This window comes from Prionailurus bengalensis, chromosome C2 (genome assembly GCF_016509475.1).
Source record: "Prionailurus bengalensis isolate Pbe53 chromosome C2, Fcat_Pben_1.1_paternal_pri, whole genome shotgun sequence".
NCBI classification, from domain to species: domain Eukaryota; kingdom Metazoa; phylum Chordata; class Mammalia; order Carnivora; family Felidae; genus Prionailurus; species Prionailurus bengalensis.
The window spans coordinates 97782219-97801498 of NC_057350.1; the positions used below are offsets into that span (position 1 = coordinate 97782219).

The 19280-nt window shown below is 37.3% G+C and overlaps 1 long non-coding RNA gene across 3 annotated transcripts in view; it reads right to left on the reverse strand.

Moving 5' to 3' along the window:
- LOC122491759 overlaps nt 1–19280 on the reverse strand; it is a 160353-nt gene that overhangs the window by 63680 nt on the left and 77393 nt on the right. For all 3 annotated transcript variants that reach the window (XR_006299438.1, XR_006299437.1, XR_006299439.1), the window contains exons 3-8: nt 17831–17953; nt 12611–12705; nt 12158–12297; nt 7567–7689; nt 5733–5855; nt 5183–5367 (exon numbers count right to left, since the gene is read on the reverse strand). This is a non-coding gene — a long non-coding RNA (uncharacterized LOC122491759). The remainder of the gene's footprint in view (nt 1–5182; nt 5368–5732; nt 5856–7566; nt 7690–12157; nt 12298–12610; nt 12706–17830; nt 17954–19280) is intronic.

The window sequence follows — 19280 nt, forward strand, 5'->3', positions numbered from 1 at the left end:
GAAATAAAGAAAATGGCAACATTGGTTAAAACTGACATTGTAGCAAGCTTTTTTTTTTAATTCTTACAGCAACTATAGAGGAGTCATTTTTAAAAAATAAACCTGGAAAATGAAGCTAAGGAAGTTTATTTTATTTTATTTTTGAGAGAGACAGAGGGAGACAGAGAGTGAGCAAGAGAGGGGCAGAGGGAGAGTGAGAGAGAATCTTAAGCAGGCTCCACTCAGCATGGATCCAGATGTGGGGCTTGATCCCATAACCCTGGAATCATGACCTGAACCGAAATGAACAGTTGGACAGTCAGCAGACTGAGCCACCCCCGCGCCCTGAAGCTAGTGAAGTTTAAATAGCTTGCGCAGTATATGGATTATAGAAATTCGTCAACACTGGCAAACCAACACCATAAACTTACATTCCCCCATGAAGTAGAATATGATATTACATAGTACAAGGATTTGCTAAACACTTCATAAGCATCAAACAGAGCAATTATCCTGGAAAAGAAAATTGTAAAACAAACGTCCCACACCATAGCTGGATGATTTGGAAGAAGTCATGAATCCTCTCTTCCATATATAGTCCACTCATTTGTCATATGGAAATCTTCCTACCCTCCCTTTCGAGTGGATGGAATCTCACAATAACAAATGAGTCAACTTGAAATCTCTTCAAAAGAAATGGAGTTCTAATATGTGCTATTAAAATTAATATCTGATGATCTTTAAATTGTTTCACTATAATTACTTGGAGGAATTTCTGAGACCTCAAAGTAAATATTTTCATTATAGACCAATAGATATTGGGCTAGAAAATCTACTCATTGGGAACACTAACCTTGCAGATCTCTGCAGAATGTTCTATTTTAATGTTCATTGCGACATTTGAAGAGCTGGTAATTTAAAAATATGGGTAATGAATGATTAGTCCCTTCTATTTATTGAGGTTTATAGGGATGTTTTTAAAAAAAGAATTTAATGTTTATTTATTTTTGAGAGAGAGAGAGAGACAGTGTGCATGGGAGAGGGGCAGAGAGAGAGGGAGACACAGAATCCAAAGCACGTTCCAGCCCTCTGCGGGGCTCAAAGCCTCAAGCCCTGAGATGGACACTCAACCAACTGAGCCACTTAGGTGCCCAACGTTTATAGGGAATTTTAGGAAAATGTTTTTACTCCTCCTTTTTGTTAAAGAATTAGTGAATTAGTGGGCACTTACTTTTTTTTTTTTTTTCGATTGTTCTGTTTTTGTAAAAAAGAAAAACAAAAGAAACGCAAAGATTTTATAAGCTTCTGCTTCAGGAAAAGACTCCCCTTTGCAGGACCATGCAAACACTTAAGAGATCCTCAGAGTTTTCCAAAGCTAAAAAAGAGATCATCTTCTCTTCATTTCATCAACAAGCTCACTTTTAACATTTCTCTATTAATTTTGTTATCAGAGATGTTTTATTCTGAAGTATTTGCGATAGATTTTTAGTTTCATTTCTCATGCTGCCATGTTAGGGATGAAGGGTTTGGAAGATGCGCATTTACCAATGAAACTTATGTAAGGGAAGTATTTACCTCCTAATAGTCATACAACATTTATTTGATCTTGAGTCTGTCAAGTTGCAGGTCAATATAGTGGGGTCTCTCAACACCAAGTCGTAGTCATTTGTCCATTCATGCACTGAGTGCCTTTACTTTGGAGAAACATGAATAGGACCTGATTGATGAGCTCTCAGTCGAGTAAGGGAGACAGAACAGAAGATGGCTACCTCTAATTCAGAGAGAGAGAATGACTTGAAATCCATCGAAGACGTAAATAGTTGTGGCTAGACTGGAGCCATCAAATAAAGCTTCGTGCAATAAGCAGCAAGAGCCAAAGACGGCAGTTCAGCAAAAGGCACAAAGCTGACAAAAGCAGTAAGTAGCAAGTGGTTTAGTTTGCTGGAAATGATAAGCTGAGCAAAAAGCTGTGATTAGGATAAAAAGAAAAAAAGGATTTATGAGGGTCTGATTGTAGATGGTTGTCAGTACTAGATCAGAAGTGTGTGCCTATGTATCAGGAAATGGATGCCCTTAAAGTTTTTCTGAGCAGCAGAGAAACACGATCAGAGGCACACTTAAGGAAGATCCTCAACGCTGTAACTAGTAATTTTGGGTAAACTACTTCCTATGTTCTGACTCGAGTTTTGCATCTGTCTCACAACCAATATTCGTCATTTTTCTTCCCATATGCAAGGGGCTCAAAAGAAAATCTGCTTATGTCATTTTCCAAGCTAATCACAAAAACTAAGAAAACCCTTTCATTAAATATTTATAAGGTAAATTTAAAAAGAGGAAGAGGAAACGGTCAATATATTTTGGTTTTAGTACTGGGCAGTTTTCTCTCCTGCAAGCATACCTCCATTTAAAATGTAAAAGAAAAGATTTGTTAGCGGTATCGTTTTTTCAAATCTTTGATATTTTCTCATGAGACACATAAAAAAAGTGTTATTGGCTATATTTACATCTTATGTAAAGAAAGAAAAGAAAAACAAATAAACAAAAAGAAGAAGCCATAAAGCAGTTCCACTAATTGCACTTTGTAACATGAATTCTTTCTTCCTTCACTGCCATTAATTGCACTTTGTAACATGAATTCTTTCTTCCTTCACTGGGAATAGCTTGCCGGGGCCTAATGACTTATTTAAATGGAGGGATTTTTATAGGCCTAGAATATTAGGATCCTTTATTAACTTTTATGTTCTGGGGATAAACAAGAGACAGCACATCAAGTTTCCCAGGTAACACAAAATCTCCCCACCTAATCACATGTTCAGTGCAAAACCTCGGCATTTCTTTATGCACAGCAAATAAATTGGTTTGTCACCATACCAATTGTTTACTTTGTTAAAACGTTTTAGGGAGAACACATGTAAAAGAGAACTCATCACAGTAATTTACCAGCAGTAAAGGACAACTCATTACCCTTCTACCAGTACTCCGGGGTATGACTTACTGTCGTTGCAAAGCGTGTCTCCCCAGCCAGCTGGGCAAGAGCACTCACTCCTCCCTTCTGGGCATCTGCCTCCATTCAGACAGTCCTCACAGCTCACAGGGCAATTGTGTCTGAAGGTGGGATCTAGGCTGATAGAACTATGACCCCATCTCAGCTGGCCCATACTGTCTACATCACTGAAAATGGAAATGAAACCCTTCATTTCTCAAAAAAAGAAAGAAAGAAAGAAAGAAAGAAAGAAAGAAAGAAAGAAAGAAAAGAAAAAGAAAAAATGAAAAGATCTTTGAGCATGTTTCCTGAACAGTCTCAGAAAAAGACAATAGCAATAAAACCTTTTAAAAGAGAACTTTAAATATAGACCCTAAAGACTATTGAGAATGTTTAAGAAAGCAAAAAAGTAAAAAGAAATTGCCATTGATTCCTGAACATGAAAATTATGTTTCTGGCACATTGGTGTTATTCCTTCTAGGTTGTTTTAATACAAAATTGTTGTTTTTTCTTCCAGTAATATTTTTGAAATTTTTTACTGAGATTTAATATACATGCAGAGAAGTCCAAAAACTCAAGTTCATACTTGAGTTCATACTTTTTCTCCACAATGTAAATAAATAACCCCTTGTAATTGGCACCCAGTTCAAGATATAGATAACTACCAGTACCACAAAAACTCGAAGGTAATTTGATGAGATCTTAATCATTAGCCTCACAAATTGAGCATTATTCTGATTTCTATCACCACAGATTATTTTTTCTTATTTTAGAACTTCATATAAATGAATTTTACAAAAAGTATGTATTCTTTGGTATCAAGCTTCTTTCCCTCAGTAGAATGTTTGTGAAACACCCATATTGTGTGCACTCTAGTTTGTTTGTTTTGTTTTTTTTTTTCATTTCTTTTTTTAGATTTTTTAAGTTAATTTATTTATTTTTGAGAAAGACAGAGACAGTGTGAGCAGGGGAGGGGCAGAGAGAGAGAGAGAGGGAGAGAGAGAATCCCAAATAGTTTTTACGCTGTCAGTACAGAGCCTGATGTGGGGCTCAAACTCCCGAAACCATGAGATCATGACCTGAGCTGAAACCAAGAATTAGATGCTTAACCCACTGAGCCACTCAGGTGCCCTGCTAGTTTATTTCTTAATGTCTGTGTAGGTTCCTATCGTGTAAATGTAACATAATGTGATTTTCCATTCTATTCCTCGGGGAAATTGCCTTAATTTGAATAAGAATGGAGAGACTCGATTTCAGTTGTTTTCAGGACTATTCCATTTCAAATTTTGCTCCTGTTTCTAGGTGGGGTCTTTCAGACTTTCTAGTTGAAAGTCTGTCAGGTTTAGTAAGGTCTCTATTCTATCTCTTCTGACTTTGAGAAGCCAAAGTATCAGGAGTTTATGTAAGAAATATCAAAGCATTTCCATTTTTATGCAGACACATTTATTGATATTATTATTATGACTGACCATATCATAAATGTGTGTCTGCCATTTCAACCAACTCTTTCTACAGCAATCTCCAAGCTTTGATAGTATTAAAATACCACGAATAGGATGAGAACAAAAAGAGCAGTTCTGTTTTACAAAGAAAAGAAAAAAAAAGAGGCAGCAGACTGGCTGCAAACTGTTACTCTTGAAAGAGGGTATGCTAATTTATTTTGATCAGAAGTGATTTGATGCTTCAGTTCTGTTGCGTGGATGTATAAGAGAAACTGCTCACATTTTAAAAGATATTTTTCTTGGTCCACTTGAGCATAATGAACAATTGTTTTTTGGCATTTTAAAATGTAGAAAGAATCTAGATTTTAAGGCTATTTGAGGTAAATTTCAACTATGTAATAGTGACTTCTAGTGGAGCTGTAATAGTTACAAGAACCAGAAGGTCCCAGTACAACCCTTCTCCCCATTATGCTAATATAAAGATAGTTTCCAGCTCCATTTCACTGTCTTGCACTTCAACATCCCCCCCCCCCACACCCTGTACTTCCACTCCTACACACACCTACATAACAACCGTTATTGTGCAAAAGGAAGAAAGACAAAAGATGTAGAATTTGACAGGAAGCAGTGAAGATGTAATTTGGGCCCCGCATTTCTTGCTACCATCATGTTAAAAGACTCAAAGGCATTAAATATCGACAATGAAATGACAAAGAAGAGAATTTACGTGAAATACTGAAAAACAAAGAGGTGAGTATAATTAAATTCTTTCACTCACCAATTTTATGCAGAGCAGTCAGTTCTCGAATATGCGTTTCCTGTCCTCCTCATCTTCATCTGCGTAGGCGGTAGGCAGAGCGGTAGCAACATCAGGAAGCAGTTGAGGTGGACTCTTGAATAGAAGGCCTGGAAACCTTACAACTTCCAATTCCTCTTCTTCTTCCGGCTTGTCAGCATCTAAAGCTAAGGCCACACAGAAAAATGCCTGGGTACAACATGCTGTTTAAAAGAAGGAAAAACTGAGCAATGGTTGATGAGAGAAATGACAGAGTTTGAATCAGACAGCCAGGGCAGGGGGTGACTGGAAGGTGCATCTCTTTGAGAAGGCCCTTTCAAAAAGTCTTTTGTAAATGCAGGTGAGAAGCAGCAAGCACGAAGTTGAAACCGCAGGGGACTGAACCGAAGGAAAAGGAAGAGCTCAGTCTCTGAAGAGGGAAAGGGGAGGGCAGGTTGAGTTAAGGGTCACGTGGTCTCCGTTTCTCTCCAAGAACAAGATGAGGGTGGAAATATTTAGAAGAGAAACAATAAAATTCTTCACAGTGACTTACAGATGCAAGTTTTCCCATCACTTCCAATTCTGGAGCCTTCCACACAGGTATAGTCGTATGTTCCCACAGAGTTCATACACAGCTGGTCACAGACTCTACTGACATTCAGACACTCATCCACACCTAGGAAAATTTAAAAATGTTGTTTTTAGGTGTTGAGAGATAAGATAGACATTATGAACTCATGGGCATCACTGTGTTCCCCTTGTGACCTTTATTAGTCAGTAACAAGGTTTGTCCATATAGAAAGCATAGCTCCCAAACTCTTCTCAAGTATACCGTGCCAATTATTTTTCTTCCACTCATTTCCAAGTTTACTGTAGTTCATCTACACAGACAAGTTCTTCCTGAAACCTTGATCACAAGATTTTGATGAAGAATATACAACTTAAAAGACATTCAGTGGTCTCAGGCTGTGCACCACTTCTGCAGAACGTTCATCATTCTCGAATTATTCAGTATCTATGGTGAAGAATTTATTCCACATGTAATTCTGTACAAGGCTTGTGGACAATTTTAGAGATGGAAGGCCTTGATCTCATGACTTACTAGTGGTGTATGTCCACATATGAGCCCAGACTTTGGTCAATGTGTTTATGATACTAAAAGTTCATTTATAAAGCTGAGTTTCTAAGTTTTGCTTCAGATTTTGGATACCTTTCCCATTTGGATGTGTGTACCCAAGTATGTACATTCACGCCATACAATCATCTCTTGGCTCACTCTACTTAAAAGCAGATGGTACGTGAAATTCAATTTTTTTTTTGGCCTTGTTAATTGGATGGAATGTGGTAAATGGTAATATACTCTACTGTGTTTAGAATATAGATACAGTTTTATATTCTTTGCTGTTATCTACACTGCAAGCCTAAGGAGCTTGGCTACCCATATGAAGAGACATACCTATCATCCTCAAAAGAATGTAGGGGAAGTTGTTTAAGCAAAGAAACACTATTCTCTCTAAAACGTTAAAACCTTCTCACGTAATTTTACTGTTATTAAAATAGATATCCATCCTCTAATCTTTGCTTCTATTTAAAAATTATGGATCAAAATAATGGTAATAATGATCATAAATGAAAAAAGTTTATATATTTAAGATAAGCTTTAAGAAATAAATTACACCAATGACTTACAAGAGCCATTTTTAGTAGTATAAAGAGGTGAATTAATCCTACTCACTAAATTCGCACTTTCCTATGATATTTAAACATATATATCATAAAACTGGTTTTAACAAATAAATCGGAAGATTATAAAATGACTCATCTGAAAGCTTGCATTAGGTAGATTAATTTCGGTTATGTAAAGGAATGTGGTAAAAATCTGAACTGTGGCTCATGAACTGGCAATCCTTCTGCTTTGACTCTCTTAATTAAAATGACTTTGAGCAACCAACTTTAATTCCCATCAAGCTTGCCATGAGTGATTCTTATGGCAGTGTGCTATGGCCTCCCTGAATATCTCTCTTGCCTATGTATATTAAATTAGGGAAAAGGGATTATGGGCCAATGAATATTATACTAATAATAGCTACTTTTAGCAGAGTGATTTCTTGATGTCAATCACTGTACTAGGCACTTTACATTTATTACTTTACTTAATTTACCCACTAATCCTATTATTGTCTTCACTTTACTGATGAGGATCTGAGGCTCGGAGCAGTTAGGGTCACCCAAGTTCATACAATAGTGAATGGTAGAAGCACATACAAATCCAAGTCCCTTTAGTGTCAAAACCTTCCCTTTCCTCCCCTAACCCTCAGCCTCAGATGTTCATCCTGCACTGATTGGCACATCACATAATGATTTCATGTTCGATCTCAGGAATTTACCATCACATCCACAACCATCAGAAGTGATTCGAAAGCCTTCCTGACAACTGAATTCATAGCCTCCTAAATAGTTGAGGCAGAGTTGGGCACAGCAGGCTTCTCAACTCTCACATTCATCGAGGTCTGAAGGAGAAAAGGACATTTATGTTATTTAAGAGACCGGAATTGAACCAACCCATAGAAGTCGGTTAACTTCCAAATTACAACTGTTTTACTGATCATTTTCTGTTTCTCAAGCTACACAGTACAAACATCAAAGAAACTATAACACAAAAGGAATGAGGCCCACATTTGGGTTTGTTTCTTAAATGCTTCTCCTATGCTTGTAAAGCATGTAAATCATCTCCAAGTGCATTGATAAGCACAGGAAAAGAGATATCTGCTATTTTCCCAGTTTAAACAGCAATCTGACTGAATAAACAGAGATCAGAGGACGACAACAACAACAACAACAACAACAACAACAACAGCCAGTCTTGAGAAGAGACAAAAAATTCCACTTCGTGAACATTTTGTAGCTACAAAGAGGAGGTAGTCTTAGCCTCCATAATGTGTTTGTTCTTCCAGAACTTCAGATGAAAGAACAATCCCAAGTAAATGGAATTCACGTGACTGGCAAGAGAAGTGGTAACTGCAATTGAGAGAGAGGGCAGAAAATCATTTTAAATATTATGTTTTTAAATGACAGAATATTTCAGGGCATTTGCTTGAACTATTTGATGATGCTTTGACTGGATGGGTGAGTGGGATCTAGGGGGTTTTATCACCATTGGTGACACCATTACCTTGGCATGTCCTATCAGATAAACTGTTTTTAAAATAATTGTCTTGGGGCGCCTGGGTGGCGCAGTCGGTTAAGCATCCGACTTCAGCCAGGTCACGATCTCTCGGTCCGTGGGTTCGAGCCCCGCGTCAGGCTCTGGGCTGATGGCTCAGAGCCTGGAGCCTGTTTCTGATTCTGTGTCTCCCTCTCTCTCTGCCCCTCCCCCGTTCATGCTCTGTCTCTCTCTGTCCCAAAAATAAATAAACGTTGAAAAAAAAAATAATTGTCTTTAAGTTTCCTTCAACACTATTATTCTAAAAGTTTACCATCTTGAATGTTGCTTCCTAAGACATAATTGCCTTGAGGAAAATAAACATGCACCAGAAGATGTCCAATCAAAAGCTTTCAGCTGCAAAATAATCTATTTGACCTGAGTTTTGAGGTGATCATTTCTAGCATAATTGGCTGAGGAGTGGTGACAGACTCTTCACCCACTATTTCCTTAGGCTACACAGCTGGGAATTGGGTGGTCAGGGTTTTTGGCTATCTGCCCTTGGTTCAGTTTGACCCCCTCTGTTTGTTCAGCTGTTAAGTTGGGTGGCCTTCAGTGCTGACTTTACTGAATTTCATTGTTCCATAACTCCATGAGCAGTCACAGATATAAAAGGTCAGTGTCTCAATTAACCTTGGAAAGGGTACCAATGTAAGAAATGTAGATAAGAAAAAAGAAAGAAAAAAAGTACAATCAATCAGCCAAGGTGAAGGGTCACCATAAAATATCTAAATGAGGGTCATTTGGACACAAAACGTTCTTCCTCTTGCAAAATGTCACAAGCAGTGCTGCTCACAAAGTTCCTCGTGATATTTTTGCCTTTTTTATATTAAACCTTCTTTTGCCCTTTGGATTAAAAAGCATGAATATAGGGGACCAAAACTTTTTTTATTGCTTTTTTAAAATGTTTATTTATTTATTTTGAGAGAGAGAGAGAGAGCAAGCAAGCATGACTGCGGGAAGGGTGTTGGGTAGGGGGGATCCCAAGCAAGCTTGGTGGTCTCAGCACAGAGCCCAGTGTGGAACTTGATCCCACGAACCATGAGATCATGACCTGACACAAAACCACAAGTCAGACGTTTAACCGAATGAGCCACCCAGGCGCCACCCCCCCAATACTTTTTATAAAACTCAGTTTCATTTCATCAAAAACATTATACTTTAGGTTTTTCTTTTTTTTAATTTTAAGATTTTTTTTCTTTTTTTTTTTAAGTCTTTTCAGATACCACCAGAGCCTCTAAACATACAGGTCTCAGGATTCCCTGTTCTCAACTAGCACAGAGCACAATTGCATCACATAATTGGAAAATTAGTTCCTCCATCTGACTATCATTTTATGATCCATTTTGGATTTTTCTTCTATTATCATTCCTCTGGGTCTATTTCTAGCGTGTCTCATCTGTAACATCCTCAGTCTGGAACTCACTTGAACATCCTTTCTGCCTCATAAGCCTTTCTTAAAATGCCCCGTCTCTTCAACTTTTGCATCACCTGTTCCCCAAATTTCTATATATTTTTTTCTGATCTTATTTGGTGAGATTTTTGCTTGCTTGTTTTTCCCTTTTAATTTTCCTCATCTCTATTTTTTCTGACATAAGCCAATATGCCAAATGTTGCAGTGTTACAGAGAAATTCACCTGTATATAAAATTGTAGCCCTAATAATAATAATAATAATAATAATAATAATAATAAAAGAGTATCAACAAGGCAAATGTAGCAAGGCAAAATAATTTAACATTTCAGCTCTAATTTCAAAAAAGCATCCAAAGTAAACCATAAGGGATGCCTGGGTGGCTCAGTTGGTTGAGTATCTGACTCTCAATCTCAACTCAGGTCTTGATACTAAGGTTATGAGTTTGAGCCCCATGTTGGACTCCATTCTGGGCATGTAGCCTACTTAAAAACACAACAGAAAAAGTAAACCATAAAAGAACTTGAGCTTTTATATTTGTTCCCCATATATGACCACTGAATAAAGCTCTAAAGGCAGAAATAAAAAAAAAATATTTCCTAACAATTACCAATTGTTAAATTTAGTGAACTTACTGCCTGTCAGGTACTAATATTTTGGATAGCCACTTAACACGTCTCTAAGTTTTAGCCCTAATAAAATTTGCATTTGGGTAAGACTGAACATTTGCAGATTAGATGACTGATTTTCACATTTATTTGTATATTCAAATATATTTTGAAAAGCTAATCTTAAAATAAGCTAAAAAATTATTTAGTTTCCTGTATGCATGAATGTTCTTATAAAGCATCCATGGCTTTAATCTGTTCTCAGGCAAATAAGCAAAGTATGTGTATGTATACTCCAAACAAATCATTGCCTTTACTCAAGTGAATATTTGGACTTAAGGAATGAGTATTATTTATTGTTGGAAGATGAAATAAACTTGAGCCATAAACAGTACAACCTCATGCTGACTGCTGAAATATTATAAATATGTACTTTTTCCACATTTTGACCCTGGCAGATGTTATTTTTTTTTTTCTAGCTGTAAATAAGAGCTTCACTGAATTGTACTTTTCAAAGAATAAGGAAAGACACCAGATTGTAAGTTGCAGAGGTTTAGCAAAATTCCAGTTTCTCTTATCCAACAGTCAAAAGAGAAAGACAGGTAGAAAGGAAGGAAGGGAGGAGGGAAGGAACAAGGGAACGGAGGGAAGGAGGGAGGAAAGAAGAAAGTCTTTTATATTTTCCAGAGATAAAATGTTAGCAAGGTAGAAAAATATAAGCGTATTGGCAAGGGAAGTAATTGGTTTCATTAAGTTAACCACTGTAGACTGGGAAAAATGCAGAAAGCAATGTTGGATCAAGAAATATGTGTAATGACATTGTTTTGGTTAAATCATTTATGAAACCAGAATACTTCAAAATCCCTTTAAGTTCACTCTGTCATGTTATAGTGCCAAAATAAAAGATCCCAAATACTTTGACCTCTGTAATTCACCTCTTCTTTTATGATACTTCAATTTGTCTCTAACCACATTGAGTAGTATGAAATGGTCAAAGATTTTTTTTCAGATTCATATTATAATTTTTAAGAAAGGTGATATAAAGTATTCCAAAAGAGAACAAGCAAATAGGGTATTACAATTCCTGAATAATGGCAAATTGCTTGAGGGGCTTAGAGGTTCTCTCAGAACCAAAGCACATAGTAATACAGTTTGATGCTCACTATTCCTATTTTTAGTAGATATTCCTTTTTCTCAGAAGCTTTGGATTAAACATTTCATATGGAATAAGGTTAAGGTGGAGTTTATTCTTATTTTCCCATATGATCAAAGTCTAATAATATGTTGGAAAAATTATTCATTAAGAATGGCCTTGAGGTGGGATTTCCAAAGAATAGTATCTTTTAAAGTTTTCTTTTGGAATATAGCTACTTGCAATACCAAAGTTGCACATGCACCCAAATCATCACCAAGCTGAAAATCAATGGTTGAGTTTCTGCTTGAGGTGAAGCAGGGTGTATATGTTGTTTGAATCATAAATTACATTAAATGGTTACATAGGCCCTGCAAGATTTTCTTGACATAAAACTATTAAGTCGATATATTTCGTTAAAATGTTTTAAATCTTTAATTTCAAAATAAATACCTAAATATAATGATGTCTTCTGCCAAGAAATCTTTCTTTTACATTTATCCAGTAGCCAGAGATACTATTCAATTCACTTCTTGCATACTACAGCCACAAATATGTATTAGAGATGAAAGGGCTAGATGAATCCAGGGCAAATTCTGAAGATGGCATTTACCATACATTACCTATGCATGTTTTCTCATCTGAATCAAGCTGGTGTCCATGGTTACAGGAACAATGGGGGGCCCCCCAAGTACATGCTCTCAGTGATGGGAACAACCACCATTGTTCTCTTTACAGCTATTGACAATTTCCAATGCAATCCCTTTCCAAAACAAGCAAAAGAGAGTTATTAGCATAACAACAGGGAAACCTGAATATATGTTAATAATGGGTACACTCTGTTAGGAGGATGACAAACTTTATTGGAAATTTATCAACACTCTACACATATAAAACTGAGGGCTATTAGGCATTGTAAATGTCTATACCTTATCAAAAATAAACCTATAAATAATGTTAAACTGATGAAGTGATACAGAAAAGTAATGAGTCCACCAGTGGTTATTAAACACTCTTCTTCAAAGACAGTTACCTCTGGGAATTTTCAGTATTTTCAGGATATAAAAAATACGCACATTGAATCGATGATCAGAATGCAAGTAGGTTGTTTGCCAGTTGACGCATCTGTTCTCAAGCTAATGGTATGTTATTATCTGTCCTTTTTTAGAGGCTGTAAGTACATGAAAATAATGTTAAAAATAGCCTTACAAAAGTATGATCACAAAACCAATGAATGAGCTGCTCATACGTAGTAACTAGTATTGCGTTGATGTGCTAATTAGTTTTGATATATATGAGCATCACTTATTACATAAACATACTATGACTTTGAAAAACAATTTGCTGATCCTGGTACATGCAACTAACTATAGGCATTTAGGGGGACACTGGCCTCAGCATATGGATACCAATTGTCCTAAGCACACAGGCATAGTAATCAATCATTTTCTAAGTGAGGAAATGAGAAATAAAGAATGCTTTGAATCATTGTTAAAAATACAGAATCTGGGTATTCTGCTATTTTCACCACTGGTCACTATAGCTCTTCATTTGTGTTGCCTGGACCCACCTCTTCTTAATAAGAGTGTTTATATTGGTTCATTTCCTTCCATTCTTAACTACTGAAGAAGAGAGACAGGAAAGAAGAGGAAAAGGGTATTAGGGATTCAGTACCCTCGAAGGCCTGTATCAGCATTCAAACGGTCTTGATCCCTGCTGCAGAGCCTGTATGGTAATAGCTCCCGGGCCCCCAGCCTCAGTCTCTGGTAGGAGCCGCCCTATGTGCTCCTCTGCAGAGCACTCAGAGCTCATCCTGTCATTGGGCTCATCCCTCTGTGCCATCATCATCCTGCATTACCCAGCTCATCGCAGATGTTCAAAAATAGGTTTCGAATGATTGAATAGACAAAAGGATTATGCTAATCAATTTGTTATTGAAAATAAGGACCCCTTTGGGTTTAGAAACAACTACTTTAGCACTGAGGGAAATTCAAAAGCTAAAGGAAAGATCAAAATAATGAAGAGGACTGATATTTTTATAATATGTTAACATATACTCTTTAAGGAGACATACTTTAAATCATGGCTCCTATTCTGGTTATTTTCTGTGAACAATGCAGTTGTAAGACTGCTGGTGGTAATTTAATTTAAATATAAATTACATTGTTGTAACCTTTATTAAAGAATACATGAAACTGAAACAAGTGCATACTTAGATCTATTATAACTGCCCACTAGAAGTAAGCTGAGATTTTGCATCCTTGATACTGGTGTTAAATAATTCTCAACCATCTTACTTTAAAAAAAAACAAAAAACTTTAAAAAATGATCCTTGTAGTTTGTCACAGAGAGCAAATAACCATTATTTATTCAACATATTAAGTGTACACTAAATTGCTTGGTAATCTGGGGAAGTCTTATTTAACCACGCTGGATCTGGAATTTTCCAATTTATTTATTTACTTTTTTAAAGTAGGCTCCACGTTCAGCATGGAGCCCAATGTGGGGCTAGAACTCAGGACCCTAAGATCAAGACCTGAGCTGAGATTAAGAGTCAGATGATGAACTGACTGAGCCACCTAGGCACCCCAGGAATTTTCCGATTTCTAATCATGAGTCAGTGATAGTGTATTTATACCACTCCATAAAGATTTCATGTTTATGCTATACAGTGTTTTGAGAGCCTCTGAGGAGAAATTAGACAAATACAAAACATTGTTTTCCTAGGAAAAAACTAAAACAATATTTTCCTAAAATATACTTGTTATCCGAAGGACACATAATTCATCCTTAAACATTACCGTGTTCTGAAAACACTTCCTCCACCTACAGGTTTTGAAGCCACCCAAAACATCAGTTTTCACCAAGAAAGTTTTGTGTGTCAGTAAATATTGAGGCCTAGTGAGACCTGCACAAAGAACTTAGCCAAATATTCTCATAAGGGAAAAAAAATGTAAAAATACACTTCTACCAAACGTATTCAACTCTAGGGCAAATTGCTCTACCAAGTAAATTCTACCGAAAGCCTGTACCTCATAAGTCATTAGCAATAATGGCCCCCTCTTTCATGACAACTAAAAATGCACCAATCAGACTGCAAGAGATTGTATTTCAAACATTTGTAAAGTATACTCATTTCCTAAACCTCCTAAACCTCTGGCCGCATTAAAAAGTCAAAATATTAATAAGAAAGAAAAACTCATCCACATTTCTCTCTGCTTGAAAGGACTCCTCAGGGCACTGAGAGAAAGACTCACTTCAGAAGTTGTATCGTAATTAGCAGTTAATTCTTCTCTCCTGTCCTATTAGTTTGCTCTTGAAAAGACAAATACCACCATAGCAAAACTGCCTTGTCTTTAAGCAATAGAAATATACCATCAGAACTCACGGCTACACTGGCAACCCAAGCATTAAAGAAACATAGAATTTTGTGCAGTGGAGATGAATTCTTTAAATTCTTTAGTGACCCTAAAAATGTCTCTTCATGAGACAGCGTAGGGAAGAACACAAATTGGTTTATTCTATTTATCACTATCATTCCTCCTCGATTAAATTAATAAGTAGGCACACAATGTATACCAATGCATGAGAAAGTTGAAAGGACAGTATATTTGGAGCCTAGAGACCCCAGTTCAAGTCCCAGTGCTGTCACTTACCAATTTTGTGTCATTGAGTGTTTGGCTCCAACATTGAATTGATAGTTTTCTAAGGTATGGAGAACAGGGAACAGCATATTTGGAACTGAGACTGGAAATCAGCAGTTCTGTTTTGTAATGCCTATCAGTCAAGCAAGTGGAGACAAGGAGTACACAGTTTGATATATTCACATATAGTGAACAGAAGAAGAGAAATGAAATATAAATTGGACATTTAGAGAGGGGAAAGAGATGGAAAGGAAACCAGGAAAATGTGAAAACATGAAAGAGAAGGAAAATGTTTTGAGAAGAAGAAGGTTGGGGGCACCTGGGTGGCTGAGTTGGCTAAGAGTCCAACTTGATTTCAATTTAAAATGAAGAAAAGTGAGACATAGAAAGAAAGGTTTAACTTCTGGCACCTAGGTGACTCAGTCCATTCAACATCTGGCTCTTGATTTTGGCTTAGATCATGATCTCATGGTTCATGAGATTGAGCCCTGTGTAAGGCTCTGCACTGACAGTGTGGAGGTCTGGGATTCTCTCTCTCCCTCTCTCTCTGCCTCTCCCCTGCACACGTGTGCGTACTCTCTCTCTCTCTCTCTCTCCAAAATAAATAAATAAACATTTAAAAAAAAGAATAAGAACAGGGGTTAGTCAAGTGTGTTGGATGCTGCTGACAGGTCAAGTTGGATAAAACCAGAGATGCTAACAAGCAGCCTGGCAGCATGGAAGCTATGGATGACTATGAGTGGGTAGAGATGAGATGTGATTAGTCTTGGACAATGGGAGAGTGCAAGATGAGGAGAAAACATTGGCTAAGTGATAAAAAAAGTTTGATGAAGGGGATCAGACTGAAGCTATAGTGGGGCATGGGCTCATAGGAGGGTACTTTAAAGACAGGAGATACTGGACCATGTTGATAGGCTGATGAGAGTGTTCCATTAGATAACTGCAATAGAAAAGATACTGAGATAATGAGAGAGAATGGAATCTGAAGTACAGTAGAGAAAGCAACCTTTGATAGTACTAGGACCACTTCCTTTATATTAACAGGGGTGAAGTCTTTTTCACGAGATCCTATGGGGTATTTTGGGTCAATTGCTAACTTGACTGGTAGTTTGCATTCTCTTCCCTGATGACATAAGAAACAAGGTAAGGATAAAGGCAAAAACAGGGGTAATATAAAAATTTGAAGCACAAAGAGAAGGTGTTCGAATTCCTTTTGATGAGGATAGAAATAGACATATTCTGATGGTATAGATTGTTCCAGTCATGCTGCATAATCATTGGAGATTTATGGTCTTGAATTCAAAGTAAAACTAATTAACATGGTTGTGTTCGGAACACAACACAATTTACCTGGTAGAGAAAGAAGGGAGGAAGTCAGTGACAGAAAGGCAGAGTCTAAAGATGAAAGAAAATGCATTGTTGATATACCCTGACTACATAAGAAGAAGCAGAGGTGGATAAATCAGCCAAAGAAATAAGAAAAAAAAACCTTCTGTCATTTAAAAGAAGAGGGAAGAAGTGGGGGAAGAGTGAGTTAGAGAAATACTGAAGCAGAGAATATGGAATTTGAGGGAATTTGTATCAGATAATTTTAAGCTTAGTAAAGCAGAAAGTGCATTATTCATCTATAGGTTGAGTAGTGGACCAATGGAGAAGACACGAAACAAAATAGACATAATAGCTATTAATAGCAGTTAATAATTCCACATATTAACATTTTAATATATTCACAATAAGAGCTCTATTAAATTGTATAATGGAGCCTAGGCGAGGAAAGGCTAAAGTTAGATGACATGGACCATCTTTTTTTGAGTAAGAAGAAGAAGAAAAGGGGTACACAGATGAGCCAGTGAAAGAGAATGCAGTCAGAAGAAGCTGCCTAAAGCTCTTCATGCCTCTTTAAAGGCATGATGGAAAGAGGCCCCTGGGGGGGGCTCAGTCAGTTAAGCGTCCGACTTCGGCTCTGGTCACGATCTCACAGTCTGTGAGTTCAAGCCCCGTGTCAGGCTCTGTGCTGACAGCTCAGAGCCTGGAGCGTGCTTCAGATTCTGTGTGTGTGTGTCTCTCTCTCTCTCTGCTTCTCCCCCACTTGTGCTCTGTCTCTCTCTCTCTCTCAAAAACAAATAAAATGTAAAAAAAAAAAAAGTCATGATGGAAATGAAAGAAATGGGAAAGGGAGAAGAGCTGATGTGAAAAATACACATTAGAGCATCCGATGTGCCAGCAACGCTATTTCAATCACGAGCTGCTCCTGTACGTCACCACCACTAGCTCCTTTTCCTGGTATTTTACATTGGAGTTATTAGTGTTCAATAAATACTGCATGGCAGAGGTGATGAAGGTGGGCAGACTCCTCACAAAGGAGAGCTGTGGGTCCAAAAGAGCCCTGGATCACAAGCCTTGAGACAGCCCTTACTGTGTACACTGTGGTCATTATGCCAACCATTTTCTGTGGAGTCTGGGCCCCTGTTTCCTCAAACCACAATGAGGGTGTTGGACTTCTAAGATCCCACTCTTACCACACCCCAGGGGAAAACATTTCCAGAAGCTTCTGCTTTGGCAAGTTATGCTGTACAGTTCTTTTGTTTATTACTCTTGTTTAATATTTGTAAAATGCAACACATTTCCTGGGCTTCTATTGCTGCCGCTTACTGTAACACTGTTTTCCATCAGCTCCCAGCTCGAAGCCGGGGTGTCAGGCACATGTGAAAGGTCCCATTGTGTTCATGCAGTGACGGCTGCAGTGAGCCAGCCCTTCAGCACACTCATTTATATCTGCAGAAAGAGATACACAGCAGCTATGTTTTCAGGGCCCAAAGCGACATTTATTTGTAAACTATAAACATGAGCTAAAGCGTCTCCTTCCTCTCAACCCCAGACATGAAGCATACAGTAAAATACCACACAGGCACCACATTTGCAAATAAACCAACTGCTAATTGTATTTTCTCAAGTGCTGGTCTAATGCTCTCAAATACTTCTATCAGAATCTACTAATATTTATTAATTGGGAGAACGAGAAAAGGAAATAACTAAAAATTATACCTTATCTGTTCCCTAATAATATAGGGAGAAGTCATCATAATTTTCCTTTAGGAATATATATCACATTCTTAACCAAAAATGGTATCTCCCTCATTTAAGGTAGACAGGACATGTGGACCAGGCAGATTTGGGGCCTTCATGTGTAGCAACCCATGGTCTATGCTCTACCTGATTGCCACAGGGCAGTGCCATTTAAACAAGGATGCTCCCTCCTTGTCCTGACACTGAGAGCCTGTTCCATTCAGTGTAACTTCATTCTGTGGTCCAGATAGTCCCTGTTCTTTCCCTTCAAGTCGATAGGTCTCAACATCATTTTCCCAGGGAGTACTATTCTTGTACTGTCCTGCGTGTCATCTGCAAGGGCATTCATGAGAGATACTCATTCCTCTGAGATATTTGTAAAACTCTAAGTGGACAGTAATTTGGGGGATAGACTTTCTGGGAATAATGAATCAGACGCTAAAATAAAATTTTGAAAGAGATTGTATCTAGACACATATAGATAGCTGTATATATCTATACACGTATGTATTTGTCGAGTTTCCACAAATATTTAATAAGGCCCTAGTCTGTGCCGGGTGCTAAGTTAGGTAAATGCTGTGTAAACAGAAGACCAAGGCAGAAATGGTCTCTGTCAGAAAAGTACATTAGCACCATCAACAGAAAATTGTATCTTAGTTTTGGCTTAAAGAAGAAAAAAAATAACTATGCAGTAACTTTTAGACCTAATTCTTTTTCAGTTTCTCAATGTGTTTATCCATCTCATAAGTCAGGAAGTATTTTGGTATTTTCATAATTAATCCAAATAAACTGTTTCTCATTTCATGAAAATGTCATGATAAAAATGAAGGATTCCGTGATTTCTCTGAAGTTATTAAAACAAAGACTGTCCCACAGGAATGATTTCATTTATTAGTTCTGGTTATGGAATAATTTGTCACTTTCATCTTTGAATTGAAGCATGTCTGTTTTGCTATTTCTAGGAAACAGAAATATGTAACCTTGTATTTATAGTTTCTTTCTTTTTGGTTTTAATTATTTCTAACTTCTGAGAACA